The sequence below is a fragment of the Pan paniscus genome, chromosome 16 (genome assembly GCF_029289425.2).
Source record: "Pan paniscus chromosome 16, NHGRI_mPanPan1-v2.0_pri, whole genome shotgun sequence".
NCBI lineage: Eukaryota > Metazoa > Chordata > Mammalia > Primates > Hominidae > Pan > Pan paniscus.
In genome coordinates, this window is record NC_073265.2 from 51663475 (window position 1) to 51677096 (window position 13622).

The 13622-nt window shown below is 46.1% G+C and overlaps 1 protein-coding gene and 1 pseudogene across 25 annotated transcripts in view; one reads left to right on the forward strand and one right to left on the reverse strand.

The window, feature by feature from the left end:
• LOC134729050 (uncharacterized) overlaps window positions 1-12585 on the reverse strand; it is a 37663-nt pseudogene extending 25078 nt beyond the window's left edge.
• The window catches only part of TLN2 (talin 2), a 453861-nt gene that overhangs the window by 24938 nt on the left and 415301 nt on the right, over window positions 1-13622 (forward strand). The gene's annotated exons all lie outside the window — the stretch shown is intronic.

Below are 13622 nucleotides of genomic sequence, written 5' to 3' on the forward strand. Positions count from 1 at the left end.
GTTTAAGAAACGTTTCCTGGTGGAACAAATGATTCCAACTGAAACAAACTAAATGTTGAGATAGGATTTACTTTGACTTTGAGGGGAAAGAGGACAGCTAACAGTGCCCATTCATTTAACCCCTGCTTGCCTCATTCTGGGGAAACAGCAGCCCAACAAAACAGGAGTCCCGCTCTGCTGGGGTGACCCAGAGGAAGAGGCCCGCTGCCAGGCGCTCCTGGCACAGGGAACAGTATGTTCCAAGGGTTGGGCCAGTGGGCTCACGGTCGCTGGGTCTGCTTCCTCTGTTTGGAATTTGTGGTCTTTGCAGTGTGTGAGGCTGAGAGATTGTCACTAAGCTATGTTCAGAGGTCCACGTGTCAAGTTTTAGGATCTCTGAGTTGTAGGGGGTAGCCCTCCATGTCCATGCAGTAAATCACATCATAAAACTTAAAGGGACCCTATTTTAGTTGAAGATGTAATTGGCTTAAAACTAATTTAAAGGGAGTCAGGTCTGGGTGGAAGTTGGGATGATTCTGTGAAGAATGTTGGGGAAATATAAATTGAAAACAAAGTTGGTTGGGCACAGTGGCTCATGCCTATAATCCCAGCATTTTGGGAGGCCAAAGTGGGAAGATCGCTTGAACTCAGGAGTCTGAGACCACCCAGGGGAACATGGGGAGACCCTGTCTCTACAAAAAATACAAAAATCAGCCAGGCATGGTGGCACATGCCTGTAGTCCCAGCTACTTGGGAAGCTGAGGCAGGAAGATCACTTAAGCCCAGGAGGTCAAGGCTGCATTGAGCTGTGATCACCACTGCATTCCAACCTGGATAACAGAGCAAGACTCTTATTTCAAACAATAAATAAGTAGATTAATTAATTAAAAACAAAATCCCTCTTCAGTCCAGAAAACCTCTCCACAAAGGTAGAAGAGAAAGAACCCAATCTTATTATTGGCTAAGCTTTAAGCCAGAATGTGATGTGTATCACAGGCAATCTGCTAAAGGAATTGCAGAAAGGGAAAGAAATATTGCTCTTTTGTGTAGCTAAGTAGATACAACTCATTATATTTATGTTTTCAAGATTAAATTGCTAAATTTGTCGTATCTTTGAGGCTGGAGGTAGGGTTTGCAATTTGGAGTCAGGTGACAGCTGAAGTTAGGCTCATTTCCTGCCCAGAATATAGCATTATCTTCCTTGATATTACATATCAAAGAGATGACTCTCAAGCCATTGCGAGAAAGGCTTGTTTAGCATTTGGCCTGACAGGAGCCACCTTGCCCCTTTGCCCAGAGGAGGGTGGCTTGAGTGTCTTGGAATTCGAGGCTTGCTCTGAGCTCATGAAGGCTCCTAGAAGACCGGGCTCTGCCTGCAGTAAGGGTGTTGATCTTTGATAATTACCTCCCCTTGCTGGCCTCAGGATTCTCACCTGAAAAATGAGGAGTTGGACTGGAGTGCTGTGATGCCATGGCATGGGGGCTCTGTTCCCCTCCCCATTTCCCCAAGCTGCCATTTCTCCGCTTCGTATCTCCAGAACATCCCAGCCAGCAGTTGCCCAGTGGCTCAGAAGCCTAACAGATCTATTCCGCAGATCATCGAGTTACAGAGCAGCTTTTGGAGTTGACGTTAGGGAGTGCTGTGGAGATGGCATCAGGTGTTGGGGCACCCTTTGGCAAGGTCACCTCCTCCTCCCCAAGGCATGAAGGTCTCTGGGGACGATTCTGCATCTGATAGTTGTCTAGTCCTTGCTCTTCCTATCTGGCTTATTCTGCCTCTATAATTTTATTTAAGTCATTTAATTTGCCTGTCACCCTCTCCAGCATGCTTCCTTTAGCATCTTTGTCCCTTCTTTGCTCTCCAGTCAGAATCAGGGAAAAATCTTTGTTTCCTCATCAGCTTCATTTCTGGGCCATCTCTAGAGGAAGTGGTAAGGCTTTACATGCTTTTTAGACCAAGCGTATTATGCTTCCTCTCATGCCAGAAGCAGCTTAGAAAATTGCTTTACCGTGTCCTCATTAAGGACTTTCCAAGAAACTTTGAGTTAAATGACAGTGTTCACATATAGAAATGCCCTTTCAGATACTGCTTCAGTTACTTGATTCACCCTTCAATTACTGGATCAGAAAATTGTTTTCCCTGCCTGATTCAGCCCTCCTGTGGGAACCTCATACTTTGCATCTGAGTTCAGGAAGAACTGAATCGAGTCTGCAAGGAGGTTTGTGAATTTAGAGCTAAGAAAAGCTTCTCAGGGCTACAAGCTCTGGTGGTAGAGATTACGTACTCTTCTTGACTCTCAGCCACAACAGTGCCTGTGGACCAGGGGGCATTGAAGTAGCACCATTGGAGGAATTATGCATTCACTGGGACAGAAATGTAAAAGCTAGGCTTGTCAGGCCTTCCCCTCCCTTTTACCGCTCTGGTCCCTTTTCCCATCCCACATTCACTTTCAGAGCAGGGCGTGGTTGTCCCAGTGCTTGGCTTTGCCACCTCTGGTCGCTTGCCCCCTGGTCTGTCTTAAGTTCTACCTGGTATTTAATGTAGAGAGGATACACGTTGCTTTTCCCCCGCTTATCCTTGGATCCTGATGTGGCAAGGTGAGGAAGGAAGGGTCTCCCTGGGAATAGCTGTGGACAAGTTCCCGTTGTGACTAATCTCAGATTCTGTATCTATTAAATCCACTTAATATGTCACCTACAAGATGTGGATGTTGTATGCTGGGTGCAGTGGTTGACCCACAGTGGGGGCTCTGGGAATCTGCCTCCCCCGCTTTCTCTTGGTGAGTCCTCCTCTCTCCCAGTTGTGCCTGGTACACTCCCACTCATCCTTAAGACACAACATTGCAATGATAGACTATTCTAGAATCAACACAAATCCCTCATGATTTTGTCCTTTGAGTTGCTCTTATAGCTTCTGATAATTAAGAAAGGAAAGCATTTGGTGTGGAATAACTTGGAAAGAGAAATCCTTCGACCTCTGTTGTCACTGCCCAGAATGGTTATTGAACACTTGAATTGTGGCTGGTGGGACTGGGGAGCTGAATTTCTGATTTTATTTTATTCAAATTTAAAACTAGTTATTGGAAAATGTCTCACGTGTCCGTATGAAGAGAACACCAAACAGGCTTTGTGTGAGCAACAAGGCTGTTTATTTCACCTGGGTGCAGGTGGGATGAGTCCGAAAAGAGAGTCAGTAAAAGGTGGTTGGATTATCATTAGTTCTTATAGGTTTTGGGATAGGCGGTGGAGTTTGGAGCAATGTTTTGCTGGCAGGGGCTGGATCTCACAAAGTACATTCTCAAGGGTGGGGAGAATGATAAAGAACCTTCTTAAGGGTGGGGGAGATTACAAAGTATATTGATCAGTTAGGGTGGGGCAGAAGCAAATCACAGTGGTGGAATGTCATCAGTTAAGACTATTTTCACTTCTTTGTGGATCTTCGGTTGCTTCAGGCCATCTGGATGTATATATGCAGGTCACTGGGGATATGATGGCTTAGCTTGGGCTCAGAGGCCTGACAGAAAACTTTTAAGTACATTTGGAATAACTTGGGTATGTGAATCAGCTTTTTCAGCTATAAATGTTATGAGATCAAAATAAAGATCAAGCACTTCCGATGAAGATTTAGCATTCAGATTGAGATATGTGCTGTAAATGTAAAACACACACCAGATTTCAAAGGCTTGGCAAACAAAAAAAGAATATAAACTATTCCACTAATTTTTATATTGGTTACATGTTGAAATGATAATATTTTAGATATATTGAGTTAAATAAAATATATTATTAAAAGTAATAAGTTCACGTTTCTTTTTATGTTTTAAAATGTGGCTACTGGAAAATTTAAAATCACATACACAGCTCACATTATATTTCTATTGGACAGTGTTGCCTTAGGCCTTGGCCTGTCTAAAACTGGCTTAAAGGCCACAAGACAGCTGTTGGTGCTGGAAGTTCCTGGAGAGTGATGCTTTCTGGAGTCTTCCTTAGTGATCTGCCTACATTATGTATCAGAGCTGCCACTACAAATAGGAACTATTGGAGCACCCTCCTGACCTTAATACGATACCTCTGGGAGCAAGTTGGAGAGAGCACCTTTTTCTAGAAAGGTTGCACTGAAGAACCTTTAAAGAAGAAAGGTTAGAAAATTGCTTTACCTCTGAAGAAGCAGAGGTCTTTTTTTTTTTTGGGTGGGGGGAGGGGTTGATGGGGACAGTCTTCCTCTGTCACCCAGGCTGGAGTGCATTGGCTCACTGCAGCCTCGACCTGCTGGGCTCAAGCTATCCTCCTGCGTCATCCTCCTAAGCAGCTGGGACTACAGGTGCACCCCACCAGACCTGGCTAATTTTTGTATTTTTAGTAGACCATGTAGCCCAGGCTGATCTCAAACTCCTGGGCTCAAGCGATCCTCCCACCTTGGCCTCCCAAGGTGCTGGGATTACAGGCGTGAGCCACAGTGCCCCTCCTGAACTCTATTTCTTGACAACCCAAGGGGCTCCTTATCCCTGTTAGGTTTACTTCCTCAAAGATGGGCTTCTGCCAGGGCTCTTTGAGATTCCCTGTTGATCCCACTTTGCTTTGTTCTTATTTCTTATGTTAGGACCTCAACTGAAGAACAATAACACCAATCAGCCTTATAAAACTGGGAAATTAAAAGTGCTGACTTACTTTATAGTAGACTTCCTGAAAGCTGTGTGGTCTACAATTTAATGTATTCATAGTGGAGTGGTGGGCTGGCATCAACTAATGGAATTGTATTTAAAATTTTTAAATGCTTAATTTAAAAGATAAGACTGTTTGTGTTAAATATTTTCAATAGAATTTCATGTCATTTTGGATGGTAATGATTAACCAGTCCAGATTTTTCAAGAATTGACATTATGTTAATAGGTGATTAAGAAAACATCCTTGGAGCACCCCTGTGTGTAGATATCCTACCTGCTGTATTTTTTTTTTTTTTTTTTGAAATGGAGTGTCGCTCTGTCACCCAGGCTGGAGTACAGTGGCGTGATCTCGGCTCACTGCAAACTCTGCCTCCTGGGTTCAAGCAGTTCTTCTGCTTCAGCCTGCCGAGCAGCTGGGACTACAGGCGTGCCACCATGCTCGGCTAATTCTTGTATTTTTAGTAGAGACTGTGTGGCAGGCCAGGTCTCACTAACAACTATTTCAGTACTGAGTGGTTAAGTTAAATATTAAAAGCCAGTGACTTTATACAAAGGCTGGGATGTAGCAAAAGCCCATCAAGAGTTTTGCCTAGGCCTTTCCTGGGCCTTAAAGCATGACAAAATAAGGAAGGAATTCTTAGCAGGACCCATTTAGGATTAAACAAACTTTATTGTGGGTCTGAAGAAACTCCCCAGGCCTCCACAAACAAGTTTATTGGGGGTCTGAAGGAACTCCTCAAATCTCTGTGATTTAGCAGGAGACAAGATAAGGGTAATCACCCCAGCACCTGGATCCATTTAGATTAAGTAAATTTACTGAGGCTCCAGAGAAAGGTCTTCAGGACTAATACCTTAGTTATAGATTAAAATAAGTTAATCACTTATGTCATTAGATGAATGCACACTTACACGTAGACATACATATAGTTTAGAAGGTATATAACCTCTGGAAAACTTCATACTTTTGAGTTGGTTTGGCGATAATTTCCAGGCCTTCTCTCTGTAACCAGTTATAGAGATAAAAACTCCCTTCCTCACCAGTTCATCTGCATCTTGTTACCGGTCCACGAGAAATAGCATTCCGACCCTCAGTTTGGTCTGGGAACAACGGGGTGTTTCACCATGTTGGCCATGGCTGGTCTTGAATTGCTGGCCTCAGGAGATCTGCCCGCCTTGGCCTTCCCCAGTGCTGAGATTACAGGCATGAGTCACTGCGCGCAGCCCCTACTTGGTGTTTTTTAAGCATAGAGAGGGGTGTAAAATGTCATTTTACTAGGGGGCAGGTTAACACAGCTGTACCTTTATGTACATATGAAGGAAAACAACTTGAGGTTGTATAAGGAACTTAAAATGAGTGTTGTTCGTGGAATACTATACAGCCATAAAAAAGAATGAGATCATGTCCTTTGCAGGAACACAGGTGGAGCTGGAGGCCATTATCCTTAGCAAACTAATGCAGGAACAGAAAACCAAATACCATATGTTCTCACTTATAAGTGGGGACTAAATGATGAGGACATATGGACATAGAGAGGGGAAAACACACTCTGGGGCCTATTGGAGGGTAGGGGGTGGGAGGAGGGAGAGGATCAGAGAAAATAACCCAGGCTTGATGCTGGGGTTATGAAATAGTCTGTACAGCAAACCCCTGTGACACAAGTTTACCTGTATAACAAATTTGCACATGTAACCCTGAACTTAAAAGTTAAATAAAATTACAGGGGGAAATTTCTTTTTAGCAATATTAAGTCTTCTGACTTAAGCAAGAAAAAAAAGTGAGTGTTGCTGAGGGTAGCGTTAGGAGGAATTATTACTGCATTGGATAAGATTTTAGGGAATCATTCTTTGTGTCAGACTTGCCTATCGGGCCAGGTGCAGTAGCTCACACCTGTAATCCCAGCACTTTGGGAGGCGGAGGCAGGTGGATCACCTGAGGTCTGGAGTTCGAGACCAGCCTGACTGACATGGTGAAACCCCATCTGTACTAAAAATACAAAATTAGCCGGGCCTGGTGGCACATGTCTGTAATCTCTGCTACTCGGGAGGCTGAGGCAGGAGAATCAGCCATTGCACTCCAGCCTGGGCAACAAGAGCAAAACTCTGTCTCAAAAAAAAAAAAAAAAAAAAAAGACTTGCCTATCAAAGTGTTTCTCAAAGTGCAGTCCAGGCATCAACCCTCATCAGAGGTGAATCACCTAAGATGTTGTTTAAAGTGCAGATGTCGTGGATGGAGATAAGGCCCAGGAATGTGAATTTTTAAAACTTCTGTATTCCCTAAATGGACACACTGATGGGCACATGACTTCAGATTGTTTCTTGTGCAGAAGAATTAAAGCAGTTAGTTGCTATTAATATAAAATTATAGTTTTTACTGTATTACAGTAATTGTCTACCCAAATTATCTGAGCATTAGGCCATTTACTATGCAGCTTTTCAGACCAAGACAGAGTTGAGAGGAGCCCCGGAGGTCTCCAGATTGAAGGTACCAGGGATACCTTCTCTTAAGAGTGTCTACCCTTGGTCCTTATCCCATCTCCTGGCACTCCAGCAGCAATGCAGAAATGCCTTCCACAGGAAGGCTCCAGAACCACTCCCATCCCTCTGCCATCTTTAATCAACCCATCTTCAACTCCTCCTATGTGTGGTTTCTGGATTTTTCACCTTCTTGATTCCATCCTTTGGAGACTGGTTTTCAGTTCTGGCTGCTCAGAAACACTTGTGGAAACTCGTAAGCTGGTGATGCCTGGACCCCTCTCCTGGAGATGCTGATTTAGCTTGCCTGGAGCAGAACATGGGTGCTGTTTTTGAACACCGGTATTGGGAGACCACCCAATCACTCAGACAAGCCCACAGACAGCTTCCTTTGGAGGCCCCTGCATGGTCTGCACAGTGTAGTGCAGCCTGCAGCTGGCTTCTCCCAGGGGGAAGAGGTTATCCTGAGGCTGCCCAGGATCACATTAGCTCTAGGATCACATTAGCTCTTAAAAAGTCATTGGGACCTGGTGCGGTGGCTCACGCCTGTAATCCCAGCACTTTGGGAGGCCAAGGCAGGTGGATTGCTTGAGCTCAGGGGTTCAAAACCAGCCTGGGCAACATGGCGACACCTCGTCTCTACAAAAAAATTATCTGGGCATGGTGGCGTGAGCTTGTAGTCCCAGCTACTTGGGAGGCTGAGGCAGGAGGATCACCTGAGCCTGGGAGGTCGAGGTTGTGCCATTGTACTCCAGCCCAGGTGATAGAGTGAGACCCTTTTTTAAAAAACAAAACAAAACAAAACAACAACAACAACAAAAAGTCACTGGGGAGAAGGGTATGACCTGTGTCTCCATGTTACCAGCACCTATCCCTGTACCTGACCTATAGTAGGTGTCTTGCAAATGTGCGTGAACATATGGTCACCCGAAACCACACATCTTTTTCACATGAACTGCCAGTAAAAATCATGCCTTCCCCACCTATACTGATGAAATTGATTTTTTTTTTTTGAGATGGAGTCTTGCTCTGTTGTCCAAGCTGGAGTGCAGTGGCATGATCTCGGCTCACTGCAATATCCGTCTCCTGGGTTCAAGGAATTCTCGTGCCTCAGCCTCCCAAGTAGCTGGGATTACAGATGCCCGCCACCACACCCAGCTAACTTTTGTATTTTTGTAGAGACTGGGTTTTTCCATGTTGGCCGGGCTGGTCTTGAACTCCTGACCTCAAGTGATCCACATATCTTGGCCTCCCAAAGTTTTGGGATTACAGGCGTGAGCAACCGTGCCCGGCCTGAAATTGATTTTTAAGACATCAAATTCAGGGCTTTAATTGACTCTGCTTTCATTTGGTAACTTTCCCTCTTTTCAAAGGCTGACCAATGTTGACGTTAATTGCAACTAGATGTAATCTGGGTAGCAAAATGGTTAGACATTAGAGCTCTGCACAGGGATCTGAATCCTGGTTCAGACATGGACTTGCTGTGAAGCATCGCATAAGTTCCTAACTGTCCATGCCTCGGTTTTTTTATTTGTAAATATGGATAATAATAGTAACTACCTCAGTGGGTTGTGGTGGGATTGAGACGTTGCATATGAGGCACATAGCGTGGAGCCTTAAGCCTAAAGATGGTAGTGATTGGGGTGGTTGTGGGGAGCCCACTCGTGTCATGATTTGCCGTACCCTACGCTCCCTTTGAGGGCCATGGATGAAGCTTTTCTTAAGGGAGGCAGCTGGCATTGTGAGTGGCTGAAGAAAGGAGAAAGGAATGAGGCGCGGAGTGGTGAAGGCCTCAGGCAGGCTTGGTCCTGTCTTCCTTGAGTGAGATCTGCAGTGAGTAGGGAAGGATGGCTCTGGTGTCAGCAAACAGCAAGAACACTGTACTTGTCTGTGTACACGCACCTCCACCTGCATCTCTTGCTTTCTCCTGGGACTATACCAAGCGTCTTGCTGCTGACTGCTCATTAGGCTCACCTGGGAGCTTTTAATCCACACCAGGGCCTAGCCCCGTCGCACACAAGTTGAACCTGAAACTGCCGTCCAGGCATCCCTATTTTTTTTTCCTTTTTTTTGTTTTTTTGAGATAGAGTCTTTCTCTGTCACCCAGGCTGGAGTCTAGTGGCCCAATCTTGGCTCACTGCAATCTCTGCCTCCCTGGTTCAAGCAATTCTCCTGCCTCAGCCTCCTGAGTAGCAGGGACCACAGGTGCATGCCACCATGCCTGGCTAATTTTTGTATTTTTAGTAGAGGTGGGGTTTCACCCTGTTGGCCAGGCTGGTCTTGAACTCCTGGTCTCAAATGATCTACTCACCTTGGCCTCCCACAGTGTTGGCATTACAGGCATGAGCCACCGTGCCTGGCCTTTTTTTTTTTTTTTTTAAGAGATAGTCTTGCGTTGTCACCCAGCTTGGAGTGCAGTGGCCTGATCTCGGCTCACTGCAGCCTCTGCCTCCCCAATTCAAGTGATTCTCCTGCCTCAGCCTCCTGAGTAGCTGGGACCACAGGAGCCTGCCACCATGCCTGGCTAATTTTTGTATTTTTAGTAGAGGCGGGGTTATGCTGTGTTGGCCAGGCTGGTCTTGAACTCCTGGCTTCAAGTGATCCGCTTGCCTCTGCCTCCTGAAGTGCTGGGATTACAGGTTTGAGCCACTGTACCCAGCCCCTATTTGTCTTAAAAGCTTCCCAGGTGATTCTAATGTGCTGCTAGGGGATGAGCACCCCTGGGGAATACTGCCTGCGGTTGATCTCCAGCAGATTCTCTTGTGTCCTCTGAGCTCTACCTTGGGACGTGCATCCTCACAGCCCGGTAACTCCCCTTCCTGCATGGGGCCCCTTGACCTCGCCTAGCAGTTGCAGTGAGGGGCATTGACTTCAGTGGGATCCTGTCATAAGACAAAGGCTTCTTAGCATCACGGAGCTGCGTGGATTTTTATAGAGGAGGATTAGATGTTACCAGAGATCTTTACCAAGAGGACTGGGAGAATTGTATCAGCTTTTTAATATTAAAAGGGAGTGAGTCTTCCTGCTTTGGTGTTTGTCTCTTGTACTGTCATAATTGTGTTCTGTTGTATGAGTGGTATGAAAATGTTTACATAGGATGTGTCCTCCTTGGGTTTAATTTCACCTCGTGCAAGTGCTGGTACTCTAGGTTTGGAGTTTCAGCCTGCCTGCCTTCTGCAGGACTCAGTTGGTATGCAGCATGTGTGTGCATTGTTGCTTTTAGTAATAGTTGCTCAGTTAATTTACCATCATTGGTTGAGGGGAGAACCTACTTATTGCCCCACATAGAATAAATTATTCTTTGTTGAGAGCCTTCAGCCCAGACTGCATTAGAGCTGCCAGGATAAACCACCACTCTTTTGTTTGTGGTCTTCAATTTCTAAGTCCCCTTGACCTGTTAACTGCTTCATTAGTGGGTGAGGGAATGGGGAGTTGGTTATGGGAACTGCTTTTCTCCAATGCCAGGAAAGCCTCTACTAAGGTATGGCCCAGCCGTATCTCACATTTCCATGGAAGCATTTGTTCTAAGACCCTGCCTGAGGAGGGCCTTGGAGAAGCCATGGGGTGGTGTCCTAGAGGTGACTCCCGCTGTCACTCCCTTGCTCCCTGCATCCTTTGAGGGGGCTGCCAAGTGCCTGTATCAAGGCTGAAAGTAGGGTAGGTACAGCCTGTAAAGGTTTATCTTTTTCCCTCTCCCCATTTCATTTCAATGTTTCAGCAGGCATTTATTAGGCCCTATACCAGACACCTTGGGAGGCAGAGAGGAGCAAAGCCGTTGCTGCCCTCCTGGGGCTGCGCCTCTAGTCTGGGAGCCAGGTCTGTACCTCAGTGCCTTGATTCTGGCTGGGAGGAGACAGACGGCTGCTGTGGGCTTTAACTGGCAGGGATTGGGATAGGGGAAAAGAGGTAATGTGGACAAGAGCCTTTTAGACCCAGACAGACCTCAGCCTGGTCCAGGTGGTGAATTGTTTGTATGGTAATGGGGACTAAGCCTCAAGTATGGAAATTTGCCTAAACTAACTGCTAGTCAGATCACTGGGGGCCCCGGGTGTGGTGGGAGCGAGCTGTTCATTCAGTTTTGTCTTTCCACTGTGGTTTCTAGTTGGTCCAAAGCTTCATGGTATTTTTTTCATTCCCTTGGCAAACATTTTTTTGGGAGGCCCTGCCTTGTGGCCAGTGCTGGGGACAGAGTTGACCACAGTGGCTGCTCTCCAGGGGCTGAGATTCCCAAGTCTCCTGGGCCAAGTGTGGTCTGGGAGCAGCTGTGTCAGAATCACTTTCTGTGCTCGTTAAAATGGCAGATTCTTTTGCCTCACCTCATGCTACTAAATCTGCATTTTTATTAGTAACAAGCCACCCAGACGGCCCCTCTCCATTTATAGCTTAAGCAAAAGGTAGAGAAGCTTTGCTCTGGTAAAGGTGACAGAAGGGGCTGGCTCAGAGATTCTTCGGGAAGCAGGGCCAGCAGAGTGTTTTGAGTGACTGGAGGTATCAGGAGCACCCCCGAAGTTATTGGCCTGGGTACTTCAGTGGCCAGCATCAGTGATGGGCAGGGAGGGTGTGCATGTTGATTTTGAGGTCTTTCTCTGCATGATATCCCTCTGGATCTTATTTTCTATTTTCATCCACAAACAGGATTTATGGGTCTGAAGAGGAGGGCTGGGATAGTGTGTGTCTCCTGGGAACTGTGGGAGTAGTTTGTGGGTCCAGCACAGATCTATGGCTGGGCACAGAAAGTTCTGTCTACTTGGGGTTACTTACTTTTATTCTCCTTGGCCTAAGCTTCTAATACCTTGTCCTTAGTGTAGTCCCTATTCTGAGGTGTCCTCCACTTCCTGAGTGACTTGGAGTGAGCCCCCCAAGTGGGACTTGAAGGTGGCAGGAAGAGGAAGGCAACGGGAGGAGGGGGCGAGGGGGTATGGAGTTGGGGTGAGAGCTGGGCAGGATTTAGCCATGTTTACCCTTGCTGGGCCGGGGGGTGGATGAGACCAGCCTGGCACTCCCACCCCTCCCCTTCCGCAGCAGCATCCCTTCCAGACTGTGACCCTCCTTTGCCCTCCAGACGATGCCCTTGGGATCTGAGTCCCTGGTGACCCTGCCATGTCTCTCTGGGGCAGTTGGCAGTTTCTGCTCCCTGGCCATGCCATGCAGACAACAAATATGTAAATTGGATTTCAGCTTTGGGGGTCTCTTCCTTGGGAAGCCTCGACTCCCTATTTGTTTCATCTTGGCTGTTGTCCTCCAAACTCTGTAGTAATTACCCAGCTTCTTACCTGAAAACTGTGAGGCTTGTTCCTAGGGCTAGGCAGTGTCAGATACGTGGAAGTCATCAATACTTCTTTGTAGAGGGACTTACGTGAGGTATATGACACGTATCTTCCTCACTCTTCTTGGAAGGTAGGATCTTTAGGGTCTGTAAGTGGGAGAAGACATCAAGACCCTCAGCCTTCTGTTCTTGAACATTCATCATTGTGCCACCACCCCCCCTCCACAATTCTGCTGGTCTTGGGTTTCACAGTCCCAAGAAAGGAGATTGATTTATTTATTGGAAGACAAATAAGGTTTAATAGTTCATAAATGTCACCTTTCCCAGGTAGGTTTGCATTTCTTACAGGGAATTTGAGAAATTAGGTGGAAGAGTAATGGGAAGAGGGATGGAGTCGTGTTTTGCCATGGTGGCCTTAACACCGGTGACAGCTGACCTGCAACTTGAGTCCAGTTAATGCACACAGTAAAGGTTTCCAACTAGAAGCTTATTTTGTTTGTCTTTGTGGATGCACAGACATTTCCTTCTTTACTTGGTTCCTGTGGTTTGCATTTAGTGTAGACGTAATGTTTGTCCCTCTAGAATTTATTTTAAGAATAACAGTAGGAGCAGGATTGTAAACTTGGTTCAAAGAAGAAAGCACGTGAAGCCACGTGCCTTGATCGCCCGGCCTATTAAAGCCAATTTCACTTCTTGCCCGATGTGTCTGGAGTGGGTTGATTAAGTTTTGCTTTCCATATTCTCAGGTGAATCTCTTTAGATTCTTTCCCACAACTGAATGTGGTAAATGCTTTTGAGAAGAGGAAAAGCTCTTTTTATGAGAGTTACCTGTGCTTATTTCTCTAAAGAGATGGCATGTGAAACCTGGCGGGTACCTCTGGGAAAAGTATACTGACGCATGTGCCAGGTGTCATACGTCGTGTGTTAAAGTGTGAATTCTGAGAGTGCCACTGTAGTTTCCAGTAGGTAATGTTATAATGTGTGGTTATTAATAATATGAATTTAGTATGCATTAATTCTTGATCCTGACTGATCTTCAAGAATCACCTGGGACGGCTTTGAATATCCAGATTTCAGAATCTCACCCAGACTCACTGACTCAGAGCTTCTGGAGTGGGACCTGGGGCCCTATTGAAAGCTTCTCTGGGGAAGACAGATATCATCAGCCTGACTTCCGTCTGGAGACCGGCCCTGGAGCAGCATGCCAATTTTGACAGGTCACCAGGCCAGAGCTTGTGGCT